We start from the raw sequence: 27,092 nt of genomic DNA on the forward strand, positions 1-27,092 counted from the left end.
TTTGGAATTAACATATAGCATATAAGTCCGTAGATCCCGAAATCTTAAATTCAAGCCCCGTGACCATTAAAAAGTTATTGGAGTTTTCTCTCAAGACTCGTAGTTGGCAATGTTGCCTCGGAAGTTGGAAAAAACGTTGAGCCGTTTTTCATGCGGCAGTTCCTGTAACTGTTTCCGGTCGTTTGGGGTGCGATTTCAAGTTTAAGTCCTTTGTTAAAAGAAAATCGTTGCAATTGCCTACACAATAAATAAGACTAAAATTATATACGCTTATATCAATGATAAATAAACGTAGAGTTAGTATTTATTCTTATAGACTGTTTCAGTTTTATTGATTTCGATTAGTCATATTGACGTTGATAAAAAATATTAAATTATACTGAGTTTTACGCCATTTATTCTCAGCATTATATATATTTTATAGTGTTTAACCCGATTAAACATTGCTTTAAAAACCATACTAGTATGTTATAACTTTGTAAATTGATTGTTTTATGTGAAAATATGTTAATTATAGAATTTAGAAATTAAAAAAAAAAGTGTTTTTGACTCGAATATATATTTACAGAATACAAATTCAAAAGGAAGTATAACTACGTCATTTAATTTTATTTAGTGAACGTAAAGGCTAATATTAACTTCATACTACGATAACACGATTCATAGTTTTAAATATATCTTATAATCACACCACGTCTTCAGATCCTTATGATAAATTGTGTGAAAAACACATTTCAAGCAAATCGTGATCGCTTATCTGCAATTTATAATTAAAATAAATCATGCAAAATACAAGTACGTTCAAATTCAAACAGATACTACTACAATTAACACTTCCAGTGAATCCCTTCACATCGTTGTTTATTATCGAGCTTACTGGAAGCCTTTGCGGATCTTACACTTACTTGGATATATTTCTTAGCTGTAAGCTAATTACGATACATATAATCACGCGTATGAACGGAGATATTTTTTTTGCGGTTATCGCGTTAGCTTTATCAACGTGTGACGGTATGTTTATGATACCTATAAGGATTTTAATAGATCGAATTAACTATTAAATTCGTCAGCAAAACGTTACATATTTGAAATTTCTTTAAACAACAATTTAGTAATCGAGTCTATTAAACGCTATCACGTAAGTGAGCGTTAAGCGTTATTATAAAATTCTTAATAATTTATTACTTACCGCTTAAGAGCTTAGGAGCTGAGAAAGATATTGAAATATACGAATTATTAAAATATTTTTATAATTAATCTTGTCTTGCAGTTAACATTGTTTTTTTATTTAAATAATAAGCGTAAAAAATTCATTGATACTTAGACAAAAAAAAACAATTTGCTTATTTTTTATACTAGTAATTTGTTAAAATAAACAACATTCATTGTTTCTGGTATAACTGTTATTGCTTGAAACTTATCATTTCCATTATTTCCATTAGCGTGTTCTTCTTGTCTTTTCTGGATCTTTTTTGATGTCATTAGCGCTGTCAGAAATATTAACCATTGCTTACATCGCCAATGCGCCACCAAAATTGGGAACTAAGAAGATGAAAATATGTAGGTACATCTCCTGTGCATGTAGCTATACTGGCTCAATCAGACTTCAAATCACACAACAATAAGTATTGCTGTTTGGCAGAATACCTAATGAGTGATCATATCACCAAGTCGAACTCCTTATTTGTTTCAAAACGTCTTTTATTTATCAACATGAACCAATATTTTTATTTATTTCAAACTTTTGGTAAAAAATATATAGTTGTAGATATACCAATCCTTTCATCAGAAAGATTGACTTTTATTTCCTGTTTGAAGAACTTGTAATTACAAGCGAAAGGAATCAATACTTTGATTAAAAAACACGTTACCATAATATAATTTATGATTAATAACATTTCATAAATATGTTCTAATTATCGAACACATTCGAAATTTAAAATTATAAATTTTCGATCAAAATAGAAACACAGTTCGCCTAGTTTGATCCTTGAGCAGATTAATAATTAAAAATTTACTGATATATGGAGAACGTAAAAACGATACACATCAAAACGACCATTAATGTACCACTCAACTGTCAGCGCGATTAGTTTAGTGTGTCAAGTTAACGGTAACCATCGCATCCTGTCCGACCTACATACCGGATTTATTATATTTATATAAGTTTTAGCGTTCACATTAAAACGGGTATTTTGCGTACGGAGTAATGATATAATGACGGTGTGATGTGTTCCGTATAAATACTTAATTGACTTGTGTCATCGAATGAGTTAGGTGCAGTCTTAATATTTAACATCGTTACGTTATAAATATACAAAACCATATATTATAAGAAAAAAATAGTATCCCTACGTCATGTTTAGATAAAATAGTATATGAATATTATTTAAAAACAATATATTAAATTAATTAAATCGTTTTTATATAGATATCTGTTATTCATTGTATTTTAAGCAACTTGATTTAAATGTACTTTCAACAAAATATATATTTAATATGTGACGCTTATACATACATTTTGAGATATTTAATATAAAAAAAAATGATCCCCAAATAAGGGTATTCAATTTAGTACAAGTAACGGTACAATGATACAAAGAATGTGTATCAGATTAAATTCTGATCTCGTTTTAAACATTTCACCTTAACGCTTATAAACACAAAGATCCGAGGTTTATATACACCATTTCTATGCGAACAAAATACTTTTTAATTGATTGCCAATGAGTTTTTTTTTTTAATTTATAAATTAATATTATACTTTTTATATAATAAGATTCGACATCGTTTACGACAATGTTCTACGATGAGGGCTGGCCACACAGGAACCTATAACTTTAGAGCTTGCGTATTTTTTGTCCTTTAGAGAACTTTCAACGTATATCCTGGATTGAGGACAAAAGACCAAAGGTAAAAACAAAATAAATATTTACGTAGCGTTAAAAGGGGTGATTGGGAATAGAGTAAAAAAGTAAATAATAATCTTATTTGAAATTATTAACATGTTTTAATAAATCAATTTGGATTTGTAGATAAATATATTTTATTATTGATCTCATCAGGAATATGTTGACGTTAGACAAAAATCACAATACATTTACATAGCTTTAAAAAATAAAAAAAGTTTATGCCTTATTTTCTAACTTAAGTATTGATTCTTATGTATCGATTAAAGTTTATTTGCGTTTTATAGGTGTCGACTCTTAGTTTTGCCTTTAGTACAACATTAAATAATTTCTCATAATGAACACAAAATAATATCGATAACTTCTCACAGAAATATCTAATATTTTCCAATTGATCATAATATCATTCTCAAACCGATTTTAATTACAATCAAAACGCAATGAATGTTAAGTCATTTACATTAAATCTTAAAGAGAACGCTTCGTCTTGCGTCAGGGTACATAATTCTAAGCATTATGACGATATGACATCGAGGTCCAGGTTCGATGCCTGTAACGGTAACTGATCTGGGTCACGAGGCCTCGCTAATATCGATGTTCCGTTAGTTATCAGACCACATTTGTCTCTGGCAGTATAGTGTACAGTCACCTCCATAAATATAATCATGATTATACATCACGTCAATGCGTATGCACTTATATATCGTCTAATATAGATGTGTGTTTTGTAATGTGTTCATGTCTTGATTTCCATAACGTCTCAACTACACATATCTCATTAGAGAAAATATAATATTATAAGGAGAATTAGTGTGACTTTCCGAACGTCATACGTCAAGCTGTCAGATGACTTTTGAATTCATTCGCTTTTTGGCGGGAAGCAACGCGATAAACGGACAGGCGATCATTGTTAAACTATTTTTGTAATAATATTAGCAACCAGAAATTGATTAAAGTATTTTGTTATTAATTAATTATTATTTTATATTCATTTAATAAAATTATTAAAAGTATTTTTTTTGTTAATAATATAATAAAAGTATCACGTGTTGTCGTAATTAGATCGATTTTCTTTATGAATATGGCGCTGACCTTTGAATGAAAGGTATTTCATTCGATCTTATGATGAATACTAAGAAAACGAGTATCGGCAATATTCATGTCTAGCGTATTGAATTAATGAAATTTAAGTCACAAAATGTTGATTATCGTAATAATATTTTATCGGTATCAAGAACGTATGCAAGTATTATATTAGACGCAAACATTACTTAATCGTAAAAGGTAATTTCTATGAAAAGACATCTTCGTTGATAATATTTACATTTCAATGCACAGCGGTGACATTCTTTACGAACTCATTTGCTATCTCACTCGAAGAACATCGAAAATTACGGCGATAAGCAATCTTGATGCGTATACCTATTCTGTATTATGATTATTATATTCGAAGTCGCATATCACTTTTTGACATTTCACAATCGTGTTCTCCTTTGAGATTTTTATTAAATAGTTCTACTCTTATAGTCTTATGTTCTTATCTTAGTTGACGCAGTCTTCATATTTATTTATTTTATACAGACTTTCCAAAGATATAGAAAGTTATACCTAACTGGTTAAGGTAAGTGCGTAAATGACAAGTATGTTTTTGTCTTACTTAAAAGGCAAAGATAATGATTGATTGCAAAGCTATTCTTCGAAGTACAAATTTGACAGTTATTGCTCGCCTCGACAGTAGAATGATGAAAACCAACGAGGTGATTTATCGTGTAAAATGTAGATCTAATAACGCTAGAAAGGATCACTTGAATAAATTATATTTTTTTTTTTTTTATAATTTATGGTTTTAATATGGGGTGCTGTTAGCATTCTTGCTACCATCCCAACTGACCAATAAGTTTTTATAATTTTTAATTATATATGTGGATTGTTACCTTTTTTTTAAATTTTTTTTAAAAGTAAAAACAATATAGAACAATAATAGTTAATATTTTATATCACTTATGACATTCAACAATCAAGATCTACGTTTCAACCACATACCTCTACTAGAGCCAACTCTACTTCCAAATATTCAATATTAGCCCGTCAGACATTGTCATAAGATTTATTCGAGAAGTTCAACTAAGGCGGTGGTGGGCCATAACACTTATTGGGGTTAACTAACTGCTCATTATATCACAGAACTATTTAACAGAAATGGCATAAAATGTTTGATGATTTATTAAAAAGCAATTAAATCAAATTAAAAATATATAAAACTATTATTTTATATTCGTTATTATACTACTCCAGTAGTTACAGATAGTAATTAGTAATACTTCCTTTTCTTGGTTACAACTTTTGTTTTCACAAGTGAATAATTTGTGTTACAATATATTACAATTGATTGAACCAGCGTATATTGACCTAGGGGTCATTATACGCTGGTTCTTGTCATAGGTGACATATTCAGATATTTTTATAACATTATGACATGCGTGTTCGTAACGTAGATAATGGTTCACTATTCATTGGTATTGTTTTATCAGTAACGGTTAGGTTTCGAGATCGTAACTCAAAATGAGATACTCATTTTTTTCCTTTCCTTAAGATAGATTCTCCGTGATTGTCGCTTAAAGTAAACTCATCATCATCACATATTTATTTATTTTTGATATAGATAGGGGGACGAGCAAATGGGCCATCTGAAGGTAAGTGATCATCACTACAGCCCGTTGACAATTTCGCTGTAAAAAATATTAACCATTCCTTAAATCACCAATGCGCCACCAACCTTGGGAACTATGATGTGAACTTCAGGCACAACGGACATAAGTCCGTTGTGCCTGAAGTTACACTGGCTCACTCAACCTTCAACCCGGAACACAACAATCCTAAGTACTGCTGTATGGCGGTAGAATATCCGATGAGTGGGTGCTACCTATCCAGACGGGCTTGCACAAAGCCTTATTACCAAGTGAATACTCGCATATTCGTTTTCACTTCTATTGTGTTATCTGTTCTTAGGAATATATAGCATATGTACTACTTAAGCTAATCATACTGTTTAATACACAGGAAGTGAGCGGGACATAATGTTTGTGAGGCTACATACATGCGTTGAAATACAACTTTGTATTAAACATAAATGAATAATAAAAAAAAAACGTAGAGAACTGCCAGGTAATAAAATAATATCGAACATTTTAATTTAATTAGTCATTAAAACGCAGTAAACACTTTCAACACGATTAAAACACATTAAATATTTATAATTCTATTGGTTCAAACATGTTTGGTTAGAAAGCTTGGCTTTTAACCGGATAACTGAGAGTCGAATCCGGAAAATTATTTACGGGCTTAATATGTTTATATATTGGTGCGGTGTGGGAAAATAAATTATCATCATATGAAATTCTGATACATATAAGTATCGCCATCAAAGATATCGCTACAAAATATAATGTGAGTTATGTTTTTGAGATCTATCTACTAGGCTAAAGATATTTTCGAAAATAAATGTACTATGGTTAAATTGTGCGGGTTGCTTTTTATCTACTACATATTAAAAAGACATTTTATAGCTATAGGTAGGATATTTACCTTAAATAGAACTGGATAAAATTTAAATCACCTTTTGCATGTAAATTTACACGAAAATACGCAATAACAATGGTAAAATGATGTTCCATCGTAACGACGTGACGACGAGTACGATTTTTTAAATTTCGACGTCTAAACAGCTTTCTTTTGGCACATTATTGATACGTTTTTAAGTTAGACCGAGAGGTGATGGTAGACAATTATAAATACATATTTTATAACACATAATATCACTATAATTGTGTCGACCTCCTTGATAGTTACTGGTCGCTAATTCAGCCGCTTTCTTCGCAACCCCTTGGATATCTGAAAACAAAAAAAAAAACATTATTTTTTTAACTATTAAAACCTATTTATAATTTGTTTTATTCTTTATATGAATATCATATATTAATGAGACCTAAAGTTAATGTCTTAATAATAAACAGCAAAGAGTTTAAGATTACAACTGAAATTAATTATTATTTAATCACCAAGATCTCAGGTATCCAACAGAACAGCAATTTACTTCCATAAATTGTATATTTCTTTATTAATCTATATTCGAATTGTAAATACATACAAAATAATACATATAGATTATCCTTTTATGTAATAAGAATAAAAAATGGTAATGTCAAGGTCTACCTAAAGCATTTACTAACACATTGAACAATACACTGCCTGAAAAATTGTATCCGTTATATGGATGTTTTTCAACGGAAGTCAAACCGAAACCTATTGATTTGCAAATATCATTTCCTTTTATGTGACGTACTTAAAACGAGGAAAACAACGGTTAGACTTCAGCAAAATTTTTAATCGTAATTTATTATTCGATCTTCTTGGAAGGCTTAAAATTAATATCAATTTGTCTTTTTTTTGTTTATTTTATTACTCAACTATAAGGCTAATAAACTAACTACATTAACTAATCATAATATCGTTTATCAAATAGTCATTATATTAGGAGCACAATATTTAATTGTTTTAAGATTCGATTCACTAATTTACATTAAATATTAGATATAAATATTTACATTTAATCGATTTTTGTGTTAAATATCGATTTATAAACTTTGTAATTGATATATAATCGAATCAAGATATGTTATTCGATTTCTGGTCTGGTAATTTGACAATGTAATTTCGTTTACGATCATTACAAAAGTATTTGATAATTATATTTGTCTGTCTTCGTCTTCTTATGAAAAAAAACAAACACTTATAAATATGTCCTCGTTACGTTCGGCAAAAGTACAGATACTCATACGTAACGTATACGTATACTTTTGTAATGATCGTAAAGGAAATTACATTGTCAAATTACCAGACCAGAAATCGAATAACTTATCTTGATTCGATTCGGAAAAAGTACAGATACTACTATCATTCAACCCTTTGTTCATCTCAAGTTTTCGTTGTAGATTGAATGCTTAATAACTTTGATTTATTTGTCACAATTGAATAATAAGTTCTTACTATCATTATGAATATTCATATTATATATGCGAAAACACACTCTGTCTGTCTGTCTTTTGTTCTTTCAGGGTCAAACCACTGATCCGAATTAGATGAAATTTTATTTACTCATTTATTTATTTATTTATTTATTGAAAAAGCTAAACCATCAACTTTTCACTGAGCACTTAAAATAAATTACTGATGAGGGTAACATTTACAAGCAAATTCAAAATCTTTAAAGATGTAAACAACAATGGAAATTTGGAATGAAGCAAGTTTGAGTCCCAAGGGTATGTTTAGGGCATAGGCACACTTTTTTTTCTAACACTTGACAACCAACCCCAAAAACGCTAGTAAAGTCGTGGCGATATCTAGTAATTATTTGTTTATTAATACAATTAAATATTCGCGTGATTTAATTCGCGTTAAAAGTTGTACTGCTCCGTCCCCTTGGATCAGTATAGTCTGCGACAATTTGGTTTTTTAATTGGACCAGTAAGAGCTAAGTTAAATGAGTTCAAACAAATAAAGAACCTCTTTTGCTGTACATTATAATTTATGTAGTTTAATAATGAGTTTTGAAATAAATATCATGTATAAGTTGTCTGTTCTTTGCCTCCTACAGTTATAAACATACATAAACATTCGTTAAGTGCTGTTGATGCTAATTTTGTAATACTTTTATTTTCTATGCTATCCGGATATTTTTTCGCTACTTATATTGTGAATATCAATCGCAACGCTTCAATTGCAACAAGCTTTGTGCTGTACACCACTTAAAGATATAATATATAATGCGAATATGTGTAGATTATAGATAAGTTTATTTTATACATATAGTTTAAAGTAGTTTTCTTTTAGAACTTTTAAAGAGAGAATAATAACGTATGTCTCCTTGACTTATAAGTTATAACTTCATCTGAATAATAAATGGATGTATGGATATATGGATTTTGTAAAATAAACTTGAAAAAAAGTGAGTCGGGCGTAGCTAACTTATCCATAGTATATTGCTTCAAATTCAATATTTGTTTATCTCTAAAGGAAAAGGAATATCTTCTTAACACAACTATAATAACAAATAAACTATTGTTTTTTTATGATATAGGTCGGCGTACGAGCAAATGGGCCACATGATGCCAAGTGGTCACCACATAGACAATTGCTCTGTAAGAAATATAAACCGTTCCTTACATTACCAATGCACCACCGACCTTGGGAACTAAGATGTTAAGTCCCTTGTGCCTGTATTTACACTGGCTCACTCACCCTTCAAACCGGAACACAACAATATTGAGTACTGCTGTTTAGCGGTTGAATATCTGACGAGTGGCTGTGACCTACCCAGACGGTCTTGCGACAAAGCTCTTCCACCAAGAAAATAATTTAAAGACTTTCATCCCTATTTCCTCCTTTCACGTACTTGTGTACGGACGACTAATATTTCGTAATGATGTGTAGAGTTTGTGGGATCAAACCTGGTTTAGAGTCGATTAACTTCAATGCACATCTCCTAATCCGTTAAATCAAATAATTACATTTAAATTAATTTTGTTACATTTAAAACTTCATCAGATATGTCATCATATATAAATGTTAAAAATATATTTTTAAATGGCAACACACTTTACAGCGTCAGATAATAATACTTTTTTCAAATAAAAACAAATCGAATGTCTTAATTTCATATCTTTTAACTGGTGGATTAACTTAACATCATTATTCTTTGATAAAATCGAGGCTGGTCGCCCCAGCTATTTATCATACCGGAATAATTAGAAAATTAGCGACCATTTGTTTCGCAAATCGCTTCGAAGAATATGCTACGCATTCGATGTGTTACGGATTTTACGCGTGTTCTTGCGTGCGATTCTATCTTTGAATCTAAGAATTTTAATCACATTCTTATTATGTTTTATGAGTCTATTTGACGATAAATGTTTTAATTATCTGTTGCTGTACTATTTCATTATTTATTTGTCTATCTAATATTTAATAAAGAAAAATAAAAATATTAATCTGTCATAGAAAAATTAATGACTTAATTATGACCATCATATATATTTTTTATCTATACTTTTTGACTTTGGAAAAGAAAAAAATAATTAAAGTCATTATAATTATTTAATCTTAAAATTGATTATATTTTCGGTTCTGTTGTGTCTTCTGGGAAACACGGAGCTTAGACGCGTTTATATGAAAAATATTGAGTTTAAGCAAAATGTCGATAAAAATCTCAGTATTTTATTAATATAAATGCAAATCTAAATCGTGAGAGTTTAAAATATTACTTTGTTACTTTCCACGGTGTAAAGTAGGTTATATCTTTGTGAGGTCAATAAACTATAGATATGTAAAAAAATCTTTATATAATATATAAAATGATCACTTGCTCCGTTACTGTGCAAAAAAAAACACTTCTTCTAACATTTGTGGCGTATGTGACCTAGCATATTAATAATGTATATTCATAGTCATGTACATTATTTTGATAGAACCAGCGACAAATATTGTGTAAACACGAGAAGTTTAATGTTTATAACAACAAGTTTCCGACTACACTAAGTCAATGCATCCTTCCTTTCCAAGCTACGGCGCTGTTAGAACAAAGTTACAACACTTTCAAAAATACATATTATGCCAGAACTTTCTATTAAAGTCTTTTTTTAATATAAAATGTTAAAACTAATCATAGCCACGAATAATATTATAAATATTAATCGTATTACTAATCTTTTCATCGAGATCGTTGTTCTTTGAAGACTCGCATTCAATAAGTCAACGAACGACCTAGTTTATTTAATACCATAAGACCTACGTTTCACCGGCTAATATATAAACATGAAGCTTTCTACCACACCAAAAATTCCGCTGACCTTTCTCTTGGTTATTATCTCCTGGTACTTGAACAAACTCGATTTTTTTTTCACACGAGACCAAATACCGAAAACAGAGTTCGTCGTGCTAGTTACCTCGCCCAATGATGGTACCGTTTGCTGACCTACCACTACATAATGTCGGCATTTTTTTCGTACAGTTAGAATTTATGTAGCATTAAAATGCTGAGCGATGTGAGATGATAGCGATAGGGTATTGGTGGCACGTGATGGCGTTTACGTGTAAGACTTCCGAAAGAAGCGTTGCGGAAAATTTAAGTGAAAACAATTTTTCTGGTCGTTATTTGATGAGAATTTCAATTATTAATTTAAATAATATACCATCTGCCGGTTATGCCTACATTACCATATTAAAATATAGTATTAAATTTAATAAAGAGAGATTTTTTAGAGAACAGCTTTGACTTTGAAAGTTAATAAAGAAAATATTCAATATAAACTGCAACTGTAACAATTTCGTTAGAATTTCTTAAGCGTATGTTTATGTCGAATTCGAATAATTTCCTTGTTTAGTCACTTAAAATAATATAAATTTGATTTTCTTAAGGATTAATTTACAATCATAAATCAAAGGAACCAAAGCGATTCATGCTCGCTTACCTTTAATCATAAACTGTTTTTATATAAAAATAAACAAGTTATGAATCTGCAAAGTCAACCTTCAAACTCCAAGTATATTAAGCTACCAATTTATAATGTACATGACATCCATTCGAGTTGCTCTTGGTGTTTTATCAACCGTTCGTGGCCGTGTTTTTAGGCAAATTAGGTGAAAGGTAAACGAACCCCGAATCATTTCTCCGGCCGTTGACTCACTGAATGCGATTACAGTGCTATCATTATTGGCCGAATTTCTAACAGCGACATTCAGAATTTGAATGTGAGGTTTCAAATTCGATTGGCGTCTAAGGAGTTTTTTATGTTAATCGGATACTCGTAATAATTATAAAATGCTGTTACAGAACGGATTTACGACTTATTTCGGAAAAAGTTGTAATAACGTAAAACAGAAACATTTAAAATTAACATATTTAAGTTGGATAAAATTATAGATTTCTTTTTAATTTTCGAATGTCAAATGCATAAGAAATACATCCACAAAAACGTTCTACGAAAAGAGAACTATTCATTTTTAACAGCATGAAATAGGGGAGTACACACTAACTGATTAGGTTTGTGTAATTATATTGGCATTTAAAAAGGTTAGTTGATGCTGAGTTTTTTTTATGATATCGGTAGGCGGACGAGCAAATGGGCCACCTGATGGTTATTGGTACTGCCCATAGACAATGGCGCTGTAAGAAATATTAACCATTCCTTACATCATGAATGTGCCACGTACCTCGGGAACTAAGATGTCATGTCCCTTGTGCCTGTAATTATTGGCTCACATATCCTTTAAGCCGGAACACAACAATACTGAGTACTGCTGTTTTGCGTTAGAATTACATGTATTGAAAGTGTATATCTAAAAGTTGTGACGGTGGTGATGACGTGTCACTAACATGTCCAACTGTAATGTAACTATTGTCCTCTCACCATGGCATCACAGTTGCCAAACGAATGATATCACTACGTTTACATCCGATTACGAAACGTAAACGTAACGGTGACTCACTCGATTTTTTTTTTTGAACTCTTGTACATAATTTCATTCATTAGTCACCGTAATTATTCCGATTTTTTTAAATTAATTACTTAAATTATGTAATAGGTATGGTTTAATAATTGTCGCAGACTTAAAGGGCGATAGATGTTAACAGATTTGTAGACCAAGTGCAAATAGTGTTATACGGAGATCTTGAGTGTAGAAACATCTACAAAGGCCACACTTTTTTTCAGGGTACTGTGAAATTGTACAACGAAAAAAATTTGTTACTAACAAGGCTTTATAGGCTGGAATGTTTAAGTAACTTTTTATTTTATTTTTATTAAACTAAAATAAAAAGAGTTGTTGGATACTCAGGATTTCATTCGACACATGTAGGTTTCCCCAAAAGTTTTCTATAACCATCGAGCACGAGATGATTAAAAATTTTTTTGGGAAAATTTTAGTTCTTATTAGAATAAAAGCAAATATAATAGATTCTAAAAATAAATCATTTTTTGCTAGCACTTTCAAAATACAAATTAATATATACAAATCAAAAATAAATTTTGGAATCATGGCAACAATTGTGATTTCTGATTCTCGGAGCTCTGATTATAAATACGTTTAAAATCTAAATCTCCTGCTAGTGGCAGCATTAAGACATTATTATATATATATATACACATATATACACATTATTATATATATATATATATATATATATATATATATATATATATATATATATATATATATATATATATATATATTTAGAAAGTATGTATGCACTATATCTCCAAAGTCTAAGGGCAAATAATAAATAAATAAAATGGAGTATAATATTTATTTAGATTCGATTGCACCGTGAAAAAATATTCGGCTGTTAGATCGAAAACAAAATCATTTTTGAACAATTTTAACACATCGGGCGCAGAAAATCGATTCGAAATAAATATTCCAAACAAAATGAATGAATTAAAATTACACTTGTGTATCATGTTGTAAGTGACAAAATAAAATCTAAACATCTGAAACTTGGAAGAAAGTCAGTCAGTAACAGTCTGCCTGTTATGCTTTCACGACTAAGCCACTGACCAGATTTTGATGAAATTTGGTACTGAATACCCCTCGAGGGGGTAAATTGGTAATGGTTTGTGCGCTATAAGTTTTATAAATTACAATTAATTCAAATAGCTTATTTATAAAAAATCATAATGAATTTTATGCAAAGTTTATATTAAATAATGAACATATATTTTAGGTAAATATTATTAAATTGTTTTAATTAACTGTATTTTAGATGTAATAATTAAACAGTCACCTGTATAATTAAATCATATTTTATAAATGGCAACTAATTAAATTTATAATTATTATTTACATTGAAATCGATAAAATAAAAATAAAAAGAAAATAAATATAAATAGCAATAAAACTAATCAGAAATACACAAATTATAGAGAATAAACGACATTCAAGAGCTTGTTCATATATAATTGTACCCGATAAGCATGGCGCTAAAACCTCTTTGAATTTCTAGGCTCTGTATTTGAGTGACGTGCTATGAGCGTCAGCTCTTGGGCCAATCACAAGCGTTGACTTATTATTATTAAAATATTATTATTATAATAAATTAAATAAATTTAAATATTCAAAAGGTCTTTTAATATTTTAATTTATTTAATTAATTTTCTTTCGATAAACATAACTGTAAAATAAAATTGAAAGAATTCTGTTAATTTTATCGTAGCATCAATTAATTTTGTAACGGATAGTCAATATTTATTTTATACTGATATCCACGATTTTATTTTGCTTAGTCTATACTAATCTCGAAAATTATATCATACAATCCTTTATTTTTATTATTTCTATGTTCGTATAAGGATACGACTTAAATACGACATTATTATTGTTGATTTTCATGAAGGATATACATGTATATTTATTTTATTTAAATAAGATTAATATATATAACGAAAATAATAGAGTACCTACAGAGTTTCTTGTCGGTTAAGAATATAAATTTAAGGCCGGTGGTAGTAGTTTTACATATTGAACAGTATTGTAACCTACCTTAATTGAATAAAGTATGTCTTATATACTCATTAACTAATTAATTACGCAGTACGTTGCAGATATTATAATGAATATCTTTGCGCGTAAACGTAGCTGCAATCTCTTTCTGTTCGCTCAAGATTCATGACTGGGGAAAGATCAAACGCACGCCTTTACGTTCTTTCTGATGCATATGACTTCTAACTTACTAACATTGTTATTACTGAGTAATTCTTACCAAGAACCTCGGAACCTAGAGTCAGACTTTAGTATCGACCTGTTTGTTTAAAGCTGATTTTATTATAATAAACTAATCTCAATGATTATATTGATTGTACATATATCTATATAATTATATATAGGTTATATTTTAAGTGATTTACAAGATATTTTAATAAGCCTGTTAAGAAGAAAATACGTGCCAGATACCGGCGAATCGTTAAGATAGATTTCTAAGTAATTTACTTGATTCTAAATTACAAATTGCAATGCTGTTTAATGTTTTCACTCTAGTAAAAGTAGCATATACTAGTCAAAAAATTAAATCAACCAATAAGCTGACGTAATTGCTTTTATAATTATACTGTAATTTAAAATATATACGGGTAAAACACCCAACTTAATTCGCACTATAAATATATACACTACAAATGGCAAAATAATATTAAATTACTTCAGACTGTTTGTTTAGTATAAAACCATCTAAGAAACCCAATTGATATATTTTTTTACTTTTAGGTTCATTTTCTATTTTATTTTTTATTTTATTTTTAAGTAAAATAAATTACTTTGTGGTAGGGCTTTGTGCAAGCCGGTCTGGGTAGGTACACTCATTCACAATCTACCGCAAAACAGCAGTACTCAGTATTAAAGGGTGGGTGAGCCAGTGTAACAACAGGTACAAGGGACATAACATCTCAGTTCTCAAGGTCAATGACGCGTTGGCGAAGTAAGGAATGATTAATATTTTTTTCAGCGATATTGTCTGCGGACGGCGATGACCAATCTAAACTAATAACACCTAGTTTCCGACTTCACAGAGTTAATACATACTTCCAGGAGCACGGAATTCGTTTATATTCACAGTTATTTTTAACTTGGCCTATTTAATTTAAAGCACATGTGAATAAAACATAGATAAATACGGCAATACATGGTATATAAAAATTTAATTGTTCTTAACCGACATACTCTGTAATTATTGGTGAAAAAGAGTAACTACTAAGATTATTGACGGTTCTTCCTGGTAGAATCTACGGTCCGAACCGGTGGAAGCTTTACATTTAGTTCAACATTATAACATGACGTTTCAAACGTGTTTTTATGAGCCCACTTGAATAAAGAATATTTTGATTTTGACTTACCATCAAGTGGCCATTCGCTGGTCCCTAACTATATAATTAAAAAAAATTAATACCTATAAAACACATGTATCTGGTAATAAATAGTAAATCAAAGGAAATTATTATTATAAAATAACTTTTTAAAGACGTATCGTACAAAATCGTATAAAAAATTCCACAATCCTTTTAACTATAAGCTCAATTCAGTTTATCCAAATATGATTGGAAAAAATCTAAGCCATTTGCAAAACCCCAAAATAACGTAACAATCAAAATTGAACTTTAAACCAATAAAATAAAGTACCTTTTCGTACGACTTGACATTTCAGCGGTCGGTCGACGACTTTTCACCTATTTCTGTAAGGCGGGTTTGGAAGCGATGTATACCCGGCTTCATATGGGTACAATGAGGCTAGGAAAGTTGAAATTCTCGGCTTTTCTCTACTATAACATGCATGTATATTGTATACGTACCTTCCTCTTGAATCGTTCTGTTAATCGATGTCAACCGCATTGAAATCCGTTGCGCTATTTAAAGATCTAAGCGTACAGAGGGTGTGAAGCGTACTTTGTTTTATACTATGTATTGATTTTGACATTGCTATTGTAAAGGCCATTTTTCACTAACCGTTGCAATTGTAATTTCCGTTCATTGTAGTAAGTGCTGCCACTATCTTGTTGTTATTACATAATAATCAATTAAATATGCACTCGTTTGGAAGTACTGGGGTCGGTCATTGACCTCACCAATGCAATTTAGTATGTAGCTTTTGAGTCACGATTATAACTAAATCTGATCAGGTTAAATGTTATAGATATTTGTTTATTTATTTACTTTTGAAATAAACTATATTATTACATTGAAAAAAAGATACATACAGATAGCTAAAAGGAAACTATAATACAAATTAAAGAAAAGAGGAAAGACGAAACTAAAATACTCATAAAAGTTAATAGCTAACTAACTTCAAATAAAGTAAGAAAAATCGCATTTATATTGAAGCACTAAAAAATAACAATAGGTTATTTTAAAATTAAAAATCAAATATTAATTACACGGACATTGTCCTGTTTGCGATAAAAAATCATATGCACTAAATAAAACGTTCGATCCGAATAATATTCGTTTCAGTCAACTTTGAAGTCAGAATTTTATGTTGAGAATAATAAATCAAGAGACAAATGGTACGTAGTACTTATTTAAATTGTGTTGAATTCATTTTGCTATTTCATTCTTTAAAACGGACCAATAGGGAATTATTCTTCTGCTGTTTGCTTTACACGGATTGGACGTAATAATTATGCGATTATATTTTCATTGGATAGTCTTTTTGCGTCACGAGGCGCATTCATAATAAAAATAGAGTTATCTCAGTTTCTTTAAAACCAAAAGTTTTGAGTAAATTGAGTGAGTTAACACTTTTTTACCATTCATTTAAAGCGTGCTTCATAAATGATTATAGAAGCAAGTCGACGACAGGAATTTAACTTATTTAGAGATAAGAAAAGGATTTGGTACGACGACGACCTGCGTAATAACTGAAATTTGCTTCGAAAAAAGACATCGCCGAAGTTCGTTGTCATGAAAAAAAATGTACATTTTTTGTTTTTGGCGTGTACTTGTACTTAATTAATACTTCCAATACATATTTAATGGAGTAGACGCAGAGTAAACTGTTTATTTGTAAATAAAATTTCTTAAACGCCTTGATATTATAATTATTTTGGATTAATTAATAATCTTGTAAAAAACTATTTGTCATATATTGGTAATATTTTGGATGATCGACTACAAAGCGTTGCCAATCATGGGATGGAATTTTTTAAGCCGCTATAGTTTACCGGCAGCTGAATGATGTGAAAATCGCAGGTCAAATCGTGAAACCTTGGAACTTATTAAAAAACAGCGATATTAGTAAAGTTTAAAAATCTTTTTTCCTTTCTTAATTTTAATAACCTTGTCTCTTCTTAATTTATTATAATTACTGTTTGAATTTCAAATGGCTGGTGATATTGACCTGAACCTAGAAGGTTTGCCCTAAACTTGTAACTCTACAGGAGTCACTCGTGTTAGTAATATTTTTATTTATACTAATTTAATAAATTCTTTTATCTTATTTCTCTTCGAATACTAGACTTTTTAATTATCATTGTAAAAGATTATTTTCTTAAAAAAATGTAACAGGAAGTTACATACATCTAAATACTTAGGACGAGAAATTCGACTTCGTTACTTGCAGTAAGGTCAGCGACCACTAGCGCATCCACAATTTTGGCTAGCTCTCATATACTACGTGACGGAATTTTTTTATTGCCTCCCGTTCCTTCGCCTCGCTATATGTGCGAGTACGAGTGAGACAGCAATAGGTTCGAGATGACAAATGAGTTTGATAAGACGGTTCGTTCACTTATGATTGCGTGAACAAGATATAATGTCCACATTGACATATGTCTGTCTAAGGTAAAAGCATAATTGATATTACCCAAAAATATAAGCATATCATAGTAGTTTTTTAAATATTTTTTCAGTATTCAGACCATAGTTTTAATAATATTTTTTTCTTATAAGATTCTTTTTTTATTAGGATGTTATTTGATTTTCGATTTCTTATTGCTATTTTTTTAATTATAATTTGTTTTTCTTTTGTAAATTTGTTTTTATAAAGTACTATAAAACTATTCAAAAACCTAAGTGATTTTTTTTTTTAATACTTATACATTTTCTTCCTTCGCTTCTTTTGTTTCAGGTTCATTGTTTGTTATTTAATTTATTCAACACACGATTAGATAATATCGGTTTAAAAACAAATTTCCGTTATTCAAGTTGACAAATGTAAACTCATTGCATGTAAGTATCCTCGAAATCCTGCGAGTTCACTGAATTACATTTTCGGGCTATCGGTCTGAAAACGATTTAAAACGCGAATCTTTTTTATTCTCGTATAAGTAATCGAAATTTAGTTTTTTGTTTTACTCAATTGTTAATCTGTCAAATGAAGTTTTTTTTTCCTTTTTGTGATGTCTCTTAAGTATTTCATTATAAAGTCAAAGGCTATATGTCAACTAAGCTGTATGTGATGTGTCGAATGTCTGCGGAGGGTAAATGCATTATAGAATTCATCTATTCAATCGTAAACGACCGTGACGCCATTAAATGTAATAGATATTTCACAGAAATATACAACTCATTTGTTTGTGTTATTTACAACTAGGTGATATAACATTTTAACATGTTTTTTTTTTAAGTAAACGAACGGAATCTTTAAAATAACTTTATATTACCAAAAACCATTATTTGACAATAATTGCAATTGAACAAATAAAAAATTTAGTTAAGCATTATTGTGATTACTTGCGTTACCTTTGATGATATTCTACCATATATGAAAAGTAGCAGTCCGCAAACGTCACTCGACTGGGCAAAGCTCTTTCCTCTTCTTAATGTCAAGGTTTAAAATAATTTCCGAATCGCTTTTCTAATTCAATTCGGCGGTATCAAGTAATTACAGCTTTTCTCATTTATTGTATAGTCTAAATTAATTATTTCAACGAATTAATTACGTGAAAAGCTCAGCGGTACCGCACCGAACTTGTCTGGATTCATACCTACAGTATTCTGTGAGAGTCGAAGTGTGTTGACTCTCTGCCATTTCTTTAAACAAACATGAAAATTTTGATTATGTTGTGCTTGAATCCATTATGTTTCAACTTATATGTACGAAAGTAATCCTGTCTGTCTTTTTCTTACAATTTTACGGTTAAACTACTGAATGGATTTTGATGAAATTTGGTATGATGTAAGATTAATAACAGGCAGCTTTTTTACCCTTTAACCCCTCAAACCCATAAGGTTAAGGATTGTGTACAAGTTCTTGTAGGTTTTGCGTAACAAAATTCAATAGTATTCAAAAAACAACGATACCGCGGATTTAGCTTATGTTCTAAATGTAACAAAAACATATATATATATATGCAAAATAATTTTCTGATCGATCGAATTTCTTACTTTTAAAATACTTTACAAATTTTATTCTCAATAACGTACATGTTGTAACAGAACTTTCTCGAAGAATGGGTAATTTTATACTTATAAAGTTAATTTGTTAGTCACTGATTAAAATTTCCTTTTATTAAACTGAAATGACCGTTCCTTGAACCTAGTTTGAATTCGACACTATTTTAAATTGAAAATAAGTTCCGAATGAAAGTTCGCTAACGAATTCTGTATATTACGTAAGCGATATAGGGCTGTAGTTTAAATTTATTAATACTGAGTTATATACACGCGTATGGTGTCAGTCATTGTGTAGACACGAGGAGGAAAGGTAAACGACTAACACCTAGTTTCCGACTCCGAAAAATTAATACATCCTCCCTGGGACACGGTATTCATTTCTATATTAATGCCATAGTTATATTCAATTTGCCCTATTCCATAGTTTAAAGCTCATGTCAAAAACATTGATAAATAAGGCATATTACAAACTACTTTTTTTATAAATCATAATAAGTGTGTTACCGAAATTTTACGTAAGAAATGAGGTACAAAATTATAAATATTTTCTGAAATAAATCATACCCTGACGTAACCCTGTATAAATAATATTAAAATACGTTGATCATACGGTTCTCATATGTCAAATTTGTGAGAGAGGTTTTCGTGAATTAATATAGGTGTTTTTTTTTTAATTCTCATTGTTTCCACGATTGAATGAATGATATGATTTTGACATAAATATGTTTAATCGTCCACCGATTCGGAAAGGAATATGTCAACTGTCAGACCTGCAGAAAACCGGCGACTAAACAACCTGGAGGATATCAATATATCTTCTAAGATCACACACATTATCTACATATACATAAATATTCGGTACGTATGTATGTAAGAACTTCATCTAATCGGTAGGATCAAATTCGATGAAACTTTTATATGTATTTGAATAGTTCCTAGGATCGTTTATATTGAAACGGGTAAGTACTGTGATTGGGTGTCGTCCAGATGAAATGTGTGCTTAATTTTTGTTTTAAATTCATCCTGTGCTTAGCGATGAAGGGAAACATTGCGGGGAATATTGAATATGTCTAATTAAATTCCATCACATGTATCCTCTAACGGACTATAGGAGATTGGTGGAATTAGCACCAAAAAATCGACTCATCAAAAGAAGTGGCATTTACCTCCAGGGATATTAATAGTGTGACAAGTGATCTTCATTTTGACAAAATGTTTAGAGACATATACCAAAACATACTGAATACTTGCTTGGAAAAAATACGTTCTAGTATTTATTCATTCAAGAAGATACATCACATTATCATATGAGTTTTCTTATACATGTATACTATATATTCTAGTACTATATATTCTAATGAACTAAATATATAAGAAGATAACCATAACTTTAATGAATATCATTAATTCATATTTTTTATTATTAGGGAAAGCGTTTCGATGTCGAAATTGAATTTAATATCAAAGAAAATTAATGTAATTCACTGTTTGGACCTAAATTAGCTTATGCATATGGAGATTGAATTTTAATAATTATTAGAACGCATTTCAATACAAATTATATCACGTAATATTTAAGCATATTAATTATTTTATATCAATCACTGAAAATCAAAATCAAATAGAATTTATTTAATTACGCATTTACAATCATTAAAAAGGAAGAAGGAGCCGAGATGGCCCAGTGGTTAGAACATCGTGCATCTTAACCGATGATTTCTGGTTCAAACCCAGGCAAGCACCACTGAATTTTCATGTGCTTAATTTGTGCTTATAATTCACTCGTGCTCTGCGGTGAAGGAAAACATCGTGAGGAAACCTGCATGTGTTTAATTTCAATGAAATTCAGCCGTATGTGTATTCCACCAACCCGCATTGGAGCAGCGTGGTGGAAAATGCTCCAAACCTTGAGGAGCAAGGTGAGAGAAGGCCTTAGCCCAGCAGTGGGAGATTTACAGGCTGTTAATGTAATAATAAAAAATGTAAAACAGGACAATTTCAAATGTAAGGCTACAGGACACAAAGGCTTTATATTATGGACAAATTAGGATACTACATATACTAAACATATACATACGCTACTATAAGAGATAAATATTAATTTAATTAATATTATGAAAATAACATTTCGACGACCTCCGTGGTCGAGTAGTGTGTACACCGGTTTTCATGGGTACGCCACTCCGAGGTCCCGGGTTCGATTCCCGGCCGAGTCAATGTAGAAAAAATCATTAGTTTTCTATGTTGTCTTGGGTCTGGGTGTTTGTGGTACCGTCGTTACTTCTGATTTCCATAACACAAGTGCTTTAGCTACTTACATTGGGATCAGAGTAATGTATGTGATGTTGTCCAATATTATATATATATTATTAACATTACGATGTTTTTCTTCATCAGATGTATCACAATAAAACTCGAATAGGTTGAAACAGAAATATTCGACTCGGATCCAAGTGATACGTATGTATGTGTGATAGAATAATTAGAATCATTAAAGTCCAATCAAAAGTAATTTCGAGCCAGTTCGGAGTAAAGCGTCGATTGAAACGTACGGAGGATAAATTACGTATACAAACACGTGTGTCTTGATATATTCACTATTATAGTCCGATTGGAAATTAATGAGCTTCCGGACTAATACTGAAAATTCCTTGACATAACCAAATAACATTTTAATAAACCGTGATTAGCACTCAAGACCTCGCTAGTTCCAACCATGCACGCTAGCTAAAGTTATGGGGTATCTGTGTTGCAGTATATAATTCTAACAATGTCACCGATATAAATCTAAAATACTTTCATCGCAATTGATAACAGCGTTAATATATAATTTATATATCGTCCCTGTCATCATCATCATTCTTCTGCCCTTATCCCAATTTTACTTGGGGTCGGCGCAGCATGTCTTCTTCTTCCATACTTCTCTGTCGGACGTCATCTCACAAGTAACATTATTTCTAACCATATCGTCTTTCACACAATCCATCCATCGTTTCTTGGGTCGTCCCCTACTTCTATATCCATCCACATCCATTCTCAAAACCTTTCTCACAACATGGTCTTCATTCCTCCCTATATACTTGATAAAACATAATATAACGGTTTAGGAAAGTCAAGTCAATATAAATTATATCATTTTTTTCTTGAGATAATCCTGCTCAGTATCTTAAAGCTAATCAGTGGTTGATGAACCTTATTATATCTTCTAAACTCCAGTTTTGATAGAATACTCGATTCAGAAATCGATTTCGATATTCAAAATAAACTAAATCTAATATCAGACGTCCAGAATAATACCCTTAGTCACCGTTACATTATGATTTACGATCTGGCTACTTAACTAAAGGATATCGTCTTTGAAAGGACTTTTCAGAAACGGTTGCCGTCAAAACTCATGCAATAAACGCATACAAAATATCTGTTGTTTTACGAAAAAATTGTCAAAGATGTTTTTTTTCCCAATAGCGGTTCGACGCGTACCGCACAGTGTTCCCGCAGTGCCATAAATTAGAAAAGAATATTGAACGGGAACGTTTGTGAAACTGTTCTTAAGCGATTTTTTTTCATGACGTTCCGATGATTTCGAATGTTCAAGAGAATTTGAACCTTTGTTATCAAAGAATAAGGTTTATTAAGCGAATTTTGAGTTTTGTTGTCAATTTTTATAAACATTTATCACCATGGATTGTTGTCACTCAATATTTGTCAACCCTTGTTATCGTTATAAATGACGAAGTTTAACATGAATACAAATATGAATTACCTAACGTCAGTTGCTTAAACATTGATTTCTCTCTTTCTGTCTTCATTGATTTGATATTCGAAAGAAGAAGATAGCATGTATTAATTAATCCTCTCTTTAATAACACTTTCTTGGTAAAGCCACATATCTTTATAATATCAATGAACTAAAATCTTTTTTTATATTAACGTTAAAGAGGTCAATGAACTTAAGTACAAATTGATATTACGATACAGATTATAAATTATAGAACATTTATTCTATTTAATAAAAATAATCTAAAAAAAAGAAACATTTTTATTTCGTTTAGTAATATTTAAAAAAAAAACAATACATACGTTGAAGCTTCTTTCTAAAAACAAAATATAATTGAAAAGAGCAAATGATTTAATTCCTACGCGTTATCACTTCGACAATACTTCAGTAGCAAATTTCTAAATGACAAATGAGAAACAATTGGATCATTGTCAACTACAGGTACGAAGTAAGACAATGGAAATTTCACCAGTAGCGAGACAAACCAACAGACTGTTATGAATGTATAATTAGCCCTTAGAATAAATAACGGTACAACAACTATTCAGAAGGACTTGCAATAAAACTTGTGAAGTGTAAATCAGAGTAAAGGGTTGGTAACGGTACAGTGGCCAAATTTTATAGAGAGAATGTTTTATGAAAGCGTCAAATGTTGCTTGACCCTAAAATTTATTGGGTGCTAAATTAAGTGGCACGGGTCAGAGCTGTTAAAATTATTACGTGTTTTCTATTGTTTAAATTGCACTTCGATTTGTTTAACTTCAATAAACAAATGAAAGTCGTTAACTTTGCAATAAATACGTTTGTAAATTAGAAATAATGTATTTGCGTTACATTAGTTAATCTATAAATACTAGCCTATGTCTTAACTCGTGGTATGAGCTATAGGTACATGTTAGCCATGTTTACGTGATTTAGTAACAAACATATAAACACATATTATAAAAATGTTTATTGTTTTATAATATAAAATAGACTATCATTATATTTTCGCTCAAAAATCCTCTATTCAACATTTGTCTGGAAGATATTGCTTTGCACACTTATTATACTATACCCTAACATTCAGCTAAATTAAAGACAATTAAAGCTTAGCTCATTACTATTCAGTAATTTCATTAAAAATAAATAGAGTTAAAAATATATAACAGTTTTATTTTTATTATATAAGGTTTATAGAAATAAAATAATTTACCACAAAGAATAAAACACTTCAAACTCTATACCTACACATTGTCAGAATTAAACATAATATTTAAGAAGGCACTGTTATTTTAGACGTTTTGATGGCTATCCAGTTCTCAGACTCTTACTTAATTTTTCCGGGATACAAAATATTCGAATTGTATTTTTTCAGTTAGTTAAGTTAAAATTTCGACATAATGAAATGGCTGGGTTAGTCCATCAGAGGTCGCAGATATAAATAAACAATTATATTTACAACGCAAATACAATTTACAAATGGAATGCTTCTCGTTCCATGAAATAAAACTGGAATATCTTAATCTCCATTGAACAGAAAGTCTGAGGATCTACGTCAAACCCACGATTAAATAGTTCAAAAAAGATTGAACAACGAATATTATCTTTAACCAAACACGATTTTCGGCCAGCTATACGACTCAAAGTATTTAGAGTAGAGAAGTAAGTAGTATTTTTTTTTTTTTATGGCATTGGTTGGCGGACGAGCATATGGGCCACCTGATGGTAAGTGGTCACCACCGCCCATAGACAAAGGCGCTGTAAGAAATATTAACCATTCCTTACATCACCTATGCGCCACCAACCTTGGGAACTAAGATGTTATGTCCCTTGTGCCTGTGATTACACTGGCTCACTCACCCTTCTAACCGGAACACAACAATACAGTTTACTGTTATTTGGCGGTAGAATATCTGATGAGTGGGTGGTACCTACCCAGACGGGCTTGCACAAAGCCCTACCACCAAGTAAATAATATATAAGTAGTAGAGAAGTAACATATACTTCAAAATATTTATTGTAATTTGACACATTAGTTAACGTCTGTATTTGTATGAAATAGTAATTCTTATCATTACGCTAAAAAAATTCAAAATCTAAAAGGACGGTAAATTATTTAAGCAAGTAATACTTATATTAGTTAAGATCATCGAATTGAAAGATTTTCATCATATTTTTAATTTGATGTTATTTCAGTTCATTTCGTTTAAGATATGTCTACTTAATATAATCATAATTTTTAAAATCATTTTTAATACGACAAATTTTAACATATTTCTTTCTTTCTTTTATGATATTTTTGTATTAAAAATAATCTTAAAAGATTATTTTTAATACAAAAATATCATAAAAGATAATATTAGATAGCAGACAATTAATTAGTTCAACATCGCTGTTTACCGATTTCAACAATAAAAACATATTTAAAGTCAATTAAAATGATTGATGCAATAGAAAACAAGTAAATAAAATAACGCATTAGCGATATTACGATTAGGGTTAATGAACCCGAGGAAATGAATAAAGAAAATTTTATCGCAAGGAAACGCGCGCTTGAGAGAAATGATCACAATATCTCCGTTTCTTTTCCAAATTTAAACATTTTTTGACACAAACTCATTGTATTTCTAAAACTGAAATATTTATAAAAAACAATTTACTTTTCATTCTTTTCGATTAATGTCACTAATAATAAATTGAATGTCCACAAAGTGAATGGGTGAATGATTGAATGCATAAAAAGCGAATGGGCTCTGACGATTAATCCAAAAAAGATTATAATATAACTATATAGAATAGTTTTTCACTTTTCGTTTCTCCGTTGTATCTTCACCGCAGGGAGGAATAAATTATCGAAATAAAATTGTAACAAAGTATTTAGTCTATAATATAAACTGCAACCTATCCTTTGACCTCTGGTTCTTATTGCCTTTTAAAATTCGAACAAAGTCTGGCTACATACAATGGGCTTTACCTAATTCGCAATATTATAGATTAACTGAATAAAACGGTCTTATAAATATTAAACATAAGAGACGAATGAAGTTATTTACAATTCCTTCGTTCATTACCATTCATTCGTTCCGCTTGTACGTACAGAATATTTTGAAAACTACTGAATATGTAAGCGTTTTTTTATGTCTTCAAATCTATTTTAGCAAAGCGTATAGTTCATAATTCATCCACAAAGTATAGTAATATATAATCATGTTAGATATAAAAGAGCAAATTGTCGAGAAATAAAAAAAAAAATAAGCAGTAAAAAGTAGGACCTCATTTTTTTTCAGATTAAGTACAATTTCTTATTATATTAAATATTTTATTCAAGCTTTGACACAAAATAGGAATAGTAATTATTTCTATGTCATTCATTGTAAATGAAGTAGTTTATTAATAAAACATTATTAATTATTACTTTAATATTGAAAGACAGATAATAACATCTCGAATTACCTAGCCTCGGTTATTTTGAATTCCAAATTCAAATTTTA

At 30.1% G+C, this 27,092-nt stretch overlaps 1 protein-coding gene across 1 annotated transcript in view; it reads right to left on the reverse strand.

Moving 5' to 3' along the window:
- Positions 1 to 5,806: 5,806 nt before the first annotated feature.
- LOC125073232 (leucine-rich repeat-containing protein 15-like) overlaps positions 5,807 to 27,092 on the reverse strand; it is a 92,603-nt gene continuing 71,317 nt past the window's right edge. Inside the window, exon 3 of the transcript XR_007120034.1 lies at positions 5,807 to 6,800. The gene's annotated coding sequence lies outside the window, so the exon portion shown is untranslated. The remainder of the gene's footprint in view (positions 6,801 to 27,092) is intronic.

The sequence above is a fragment of the Vanessa atalanta genome, chromosome 23 (assembly GCF_905147765.1).
Source record: "Vanessa atalanta chromosome 23, ilVanAtal1.2, whole genome shotgun sequence".
NCBI lineage: Eukaryota > Metazoa > Arthropoda > Insecta > Lepidoptera > Nymphalidae > Vanessa > Vanessa atalanta.